Source organism: Rosa rugosa, chromosome 1 (genome assembly GCF_958449725.1).
Source record: "Rosa rugosa chromosome 1, drRosRugo1.1, whole genome shotgun sequence".
NCBI lineage: Eukaryota > Viridiplantae > Streptophyta > Magnoliopsida > Rosales > Rosaceae > Rosa > Rosa rugosa.
In genome coordinates this window covers 58269473-58275689 of record NC_084820.1, presented here as the reverse complement: position 1 = coordinate 58275689, position 6217 = coordinate 58269473, and the positions used below count along the sequence as shown (strand labels likewise).

The following is a 6217-nucleotide window of genomic DNA, read 5'->3' as shown; positions in this document are numbered from 1 at the left end:
AGTATGAAATCCTTCTTATTTTAAATTGTTTATTTTTGTCCACTCACGCTAACGTTTTTCGTCTACTTTCCCCTGGGCCTTTCGGTTTCTAATGCCCAGTTTGCAGGCGCTATTAGTTGAGGTCGGGCGTACATGGATCGAGGCATAGTTGACGAATAGCTTCCGCGCTTCTTTGTTTGGCTCTGATCTATTGTGGGTTACTATTTTGGGTAGTCCTCTTTAGGGGTGACTCGACCAGTTCTCGGTAGAGTTATCTCTAAGGTGGGCCCCGCAGGGCCACCTCGGATTTCAGGGTGAAATTCGGGGCGGGTCCTGTCAGGATACGTCAGACATAAGGTTCAAAATAACATTAACACTAACCTTGAGAAAAATACCACAATCTGTCACATGAACAAGTCCCTGCATCCCATTATATGTGAAAAGTTAGAGAATAATCATAATATTATCAATAGAACGTGAAGATAAAACGAAGCATGATTTAACTTAGATCACAATATGCACCTTCATGATACCGCCCATGAGAAGTGCTCTCCGTGCAAGACATTGCTTCTGCAGACAATAGTAGAAATCAGAAAGGCCAATAATTGAGCTTTTGCATATCTAGCACTACAAAGAAGTTTTGAGGAGGCTCATCCACATATTATCTTCACAGTAATTCATGTTTCACTAAACCCTTTCTAACATCAAACAACACCAAGGTCAACTCATACCCTTATATTGTGCTATCTTCACAAATTGTTTTCTAAACCTTTGCATAATAAAAGAGAAGAGAAGCTTTACCCTTCATGTTACATCGCTAAAACATAAAGGGATTCTTTATATTAATCATTAAATCTTTTCAAGAATGTGGTTACTCTAGACCTTCCTTAAATCAAACGAAAGCTATAATAGTACCTCTTTAAGAACTATTTCTCTGCATATTAGCCGCTGTTGCAAGAGTACGTACCTCTTTATGCTCTTTGAGAGTATAGGTTTGCGATCCAATGTCTTTATTTTTATCTCAACAGTAGGTTCAGACCCATCCATCAGCTCACTCATTGGAATATGTTTAGCACCATTACTCTTCTCAGCTCATCGTGATCCCTACAAAGATGCAAGAGTAGAAATCAAGATCATTGTACTTCTTTTTCTCCTCCTGTATGATTTTCCATAATCTAAACCACTATGGTAAACATAATTTCACTTAAAAACAAACTCTTACTCACTGTTCTACACTAACAGAACTAAACTTAATTCCAAGTCTGCAAACATATAAGACAAACAAAAAACTGAACACTATGACATTGTATATCAAATCTAAAGCTACAAATATGCTCCACGAATCGCAACCAACCATTAAGTTACAATGTATATTAGCACTATATAGATAGTTCCAATTGACGGCACCCACAACCCATTTCAATCCATTACCACCAGTCAACATAAACATCAAACTCTTTTTCTCATTAAACAATTCATTCCTTTCTCGGCTATGATTATAAAGCTTGAGCTGAAAATTGATGAAAGTGTAAATATACAGGAATACAAATTTGGTGACCTGGGGACCATTTCTAAGTTTCTTCAATGGTATTATGCCTCTTACTGTCCTTCTCGCTCACCAATGCAAAAATACCTGCAAAAACCACCAATCACAAACCCGAATCAAAAACCCTCAATCATGTCCAAGGTCTTGTTTACGTACGCATCAAATAGGCTACAGCCGGTATTGGCAGCGGCTTCTCCGCCGTAGATACCGAATTCGAGGTGGCGGGATGTGATTGGTCCGTCATCACGGTGATGGAGGCAGAAGTCGATGGTGGCGCGAGGCATGGTGGTGTGAAGTGGAGTCGACGATGACGACGCGTATCGAAAGCGCGCCGATTCGAAACGACGTTGCAGCAAGCGAGAGTGGATAAGCAAGGGTTTTGAAATTCGAATCGCCGGCGAGAGATGGGTTTGTTGCTTACGTGATGAGATCGGAGGGAGAGGAAGCGGAGGAGCTGAGCTGAACGATCTGGAGGGATCCGATTACCGGCGAGTCGTCACCGCTTCAAGAACTCGTACACCGATTCCAAAGACGCGTTGTTCTTCGCCATTCACACTCTCTCGAGGTCTGTGTCTCTGTGCGGAGGAGAAGAAGAAGATACTGAAGGTAGAGAGAGAGAGAGTTGACTTTAAGGGTATATACGTAGAATGGGAATCAAAAAATAAAAAACTGACCTTTTTTAACATCACCTTATTATTTATAGGGACTAAATTAATATTACTAACAATTCATTATGGACCTTTTTATCAAGTGGGAAACTAGGTGACCTTTTTATCATTTCATATTCTAATATGACATTTTCTATCATTTCCCTTACATTTTATTTACTTAATAATTTTTTTAAATACCCAAAAAAAAAAAATTAAGCCTCGACCAGACATTGGGCCTGAGACAACTGACTCACGGGCCTCATGCCAGGTCCGGCTCTGCCAATCGCAGTGCGTCTATGACCTAAATCGCCATGTTTAGTGATCCCATATTAACGGCAACGTTTACCCAAGATTGGTCTTCCATCTTATGGTATTCTTGAAGAAAATAGATTTCTTTTTTGCCATCAAACTACCTTCATCGTTGGCTGAGTTGACACAGGGTAGTTAATTATGCTTATCCAAATATAACAATGCTTATCAGACTCCAAATTAGTTTTTCCACATCTATATTTGTATTTTTGGTTTTATTTTTTAAATTTTAAAGGCAGCCACTCTCTCATTCATTGATCATTAATTTCTTTTTAATTATTATTTACCTATATTTACATTAATAAAAACTTCATTTACTTTGCCAATACAAAAATTTAATTATTTTAATATTAATAATGTAATTATAAAAAATAAATTAAATTTAGAAATTTACCCTTTTCGTATTGCGTGCTTAAGTAACTGGCATACCGCGAACCTGTACATGTACGACCTGCGATCCAGATAACACTGATTTTAAGGGATCTAACTCTAAGCTAGGTTATTTTAACCAATTTTCACCTTAATTCTTTCACCACTTGGAATAAGAGAGAGTAGCTAACTTATTTTAACACCTTAGTTCTTTCACCACTTGGAATAATTTGAAAAACTTAGTCAAGATAATAATGCGTTGCAGTATAGGTAAAGCCTAAGAGCATATTTAGTAATGCTAGCCATTTTTCAGTCAAATTTTAGCCAAAGTAGCTAAAAAGTCATTTTGGCTAGCCAATTTAGAAATATGTCTGCATCAATGCTCTCTATTTTAGCTAGTTTTGAATTTATATTATTTTTTAAATGAAGATTAAATAATTTAAATGTATTTATAAATTACATAAAATAACTCAAAATGAATGTTTTAAATTATAGAGAACCTCATCTCACTCTCTATATTTAGGAGTGAGATAGCTAAAAGTTATAATGGAGAGCCACTTAGGAGTCTAGTGCAACTACTAAAATATATAAAAAGCTAAACATGCTCTCTAAAATAGCTAAGGAGCCAAAATAGAGAGTCTGTTAAAGATGCTCTAATGACACTTCCATATAATTCAAACCCAACACACATTATGCCGCCCTAAGAGCATCAGCAGTGGAGACTCATTTTTTAGACTCAAATTTGGATCCAAATAAGCTGGAATAGTGATTTGAGTTCATCTGAATAGTGTACAAAATGACTTACTTTTATTGGGTGCTGCAGTAGTGCAGGACTTATTTTTGGACTCATATTTTAGGTTTATTTTTTGCAGACTCAAATTTGGGTCCAAAACACAAATCTTTCCACGGTAGAAGTGTGGAACAGATTCATATTTAAGTTGATTAATTGTTCACCATTGGATTGAAGAAACAAACAAACCTGAGCCGCCGTTAGACTTGGAAAGCATAGTGGTCGATCTGGTGGTGGTCTCCACGTCAGAAGCTTCAGAACAGAAACAAGTGGGATTTTGTTTGCCATGTGGTGGGTCCCACAATTTTTGAGTCCAAATGGATTTGAGTCACTCCTTGGAGACCAAATCTGGTCCTAAATTTGAGTCTCAGGGAGGAATGGATCCAATTCTCTCCGACCCACCACAGTCTGCAGCACAATTCCACAACTTTTAGACCCAAAAATAGGTCCTCACTGCAGATGCTCTAATGATCATATCAAGTCATACTCGTCACCCACCAGTAATGACTAATGAGAGACACTTTATACTAAAGCATCGAGCTCGGGTGTTCTTTTTATTATATATTCGATCTCCTTACCTGAGTAATGTAGGGAGGAGACGGTTGGGAATTGATTCTCTGAGAATTGTATGTAACCCATAATCATGTTATAATATGTAGGTCAACCAACAGAAAACATCTTACATGTGGCGCTCACTCAGGAAATCTGGACTTGCAGTCAACATTGTTCTTGTCATTTCCCTTTGCTGCCATTAATATTGAAGCTTGATGGAATTATGCATCACAAGAATTTAGGTCAACCAACAGAACAGATGTTACAAAGTAAAGAAGATTGAATGTGGTCCTCATCGTGTATACTCGGTCTTTGTAGAAGACATATGTAGGGAGGAAAGGAAATGATGAACATAGGTTAACAAATTGGAGGCTTGAAAAAAGAGAGAAAGATCGGACATGCACATTAGTCTAACCGAAGACGTTCTCCCTTTCTCTATAGCGGCTTCGGTTGGTTTTGTTTGGCTTGGTCTTGGTCTTGGTCTTGGGCCAAGCCCTCGAGTCTTTTATGAGTTTATCTTTTAGGGGAAATGCTCATTTACCCAATTTTAGCTTAAAATTTGTCCACTTGCTCCACTAACTGTTTTTTAACCCCGTTTACCCAAAACACTCTAAGGGATTATTTCCCTAGTACCCAATTAATTATTTTTTATTAATTTTTGGGACTTTTTTGCCCTCTCCTTCAATCTCTCTCCTCTCAGTTTTTCTCTCTCTCTCTCCCCCTCACCGATTTCTCTATCTCTCTCTCTCTCTCTCTCCATCCCTCCAGCAGGTCGCCCACAACGCTGGCTCTCGCCATCGCCGCACCGAAACTCGTCGTCGTGATCTCCGCGGCCAGGCTCGACGCCAAGCTGACGGTCCTCGTCGCTGAGAAGCTCGGCGAGGCCGGGTTTGACCTTCTGAAGGAATCGACGACCGCCAGTAGAATCGGGTACGTCTTAGATTTGCTTCTATCTCTCTTGCCGACGACTGATCATCACGGAAATCGCAACTTGATTGTATCTCCGGTCCCGGGCTGCAACCGGAGTCGTTGCAATCGGAGTCAAATCAGTGTGAAGGCAAATGGTCAACCGGAATTGTTGCAAAATGACTGGAATTGTGGGCAAAATCGTCAACCGGAGTCGAGATTATTGGGGGGCAATAATGTGTCTTAATTGTTGTAAAGTCTCTATAATTGTGTTCAGTGATATTTTCCTTTGTGTTTAAAGACTGCTTCTAATGTGTTTTGGTATTTCTGATATATTATTGGGGGGCAATAATCTGTTTATTGCGGGGCAATAATATATTTGTTTTGTTATTTTTTGGAGGAATATGGGTGATCCTTTTGTTGTTAGGTGCATTTATTCTTGTTAAGAAGCCACCCGGGATGCCTAGGGTGAAGCGGTTCAAGTGAAGTGGAGAGTGTGAAAAAAAAGCCAATTCGTTGTGGACTTAAATTCACCAAGTATTGAATTTGAATACCTGTACTTTTGTAAACTAATTTAAAACCAAACTGAGTTACTTCTGACCATCTATAAAAAAATTATTGGGGGCAATAAACTTTTTATGACCCCCCAATAAACCTAATTATTTTGGTTAATGAATCTAGCAGCATTTTGTTGAAATGACCTGTAATAAATGAACCACAGTTAAGACATTATTGCGGGGCAATAATCTGTCTATTGCCTCCCAATAGACCACCCCAAAAATCACCAGTTTCTATCATTGACAGATTATTGTACTTTAATAAACTCAAAACAACATAAGACTTATCAAAACTCTAATTTTAGTGATTATTTAACCACAGTTAAGAAATTATTGGGGGGCAATAATCTGTCTATTGCCCCCCAATAGACCACAGTTTTGACGTCGTCCGAGACCTGCAAGCGAAGCCCAGACCCGATTCCGGCGTGGAGCTTCGGAGCTTCCCGGACATCTGACAAACAAAACCGGCGAAGCCCAGACCCGATTCAGGCGTGGAGCTTCGGAGCTTCCCGGACATCTGACGAACAAAACCGGCGAAGCCCAGAGGGGTTGGGATCGT

At 39.2% G+C, this 6217-nt stretch overlaps 1 long non-coding RNA gene across 2 annotated transcripts; it reads right to left on the bottom strand.

Annotated features, from left to right (window-relative positions):
* Positions 1 to 275: 275 nt before the first annotated feature.
* On the bottom strand, positions 276 to 2114 carry LOC133742929 (uncharacterized). Of its 2 annotated transcripts, XR_009862833.1 has the most exons (4): positions 1538 to 2114; positions 947 to 1083; positions 502 to 549; positions 276 to 399 (listed from the first exon to the last, which is right to left on the bottom strand). It is a non-coding gene; the product is annotated as an uncharacterized LOC133742929 (long non-coding RNA). The 2 variants fall into 2 exon arrangements; XR_009862831.1 differs by having other exon boundaries at positions 947 to 2114.
* Between the last annotated feature and the right edge of the window lie 4103 nt (positions 2115 to 6217).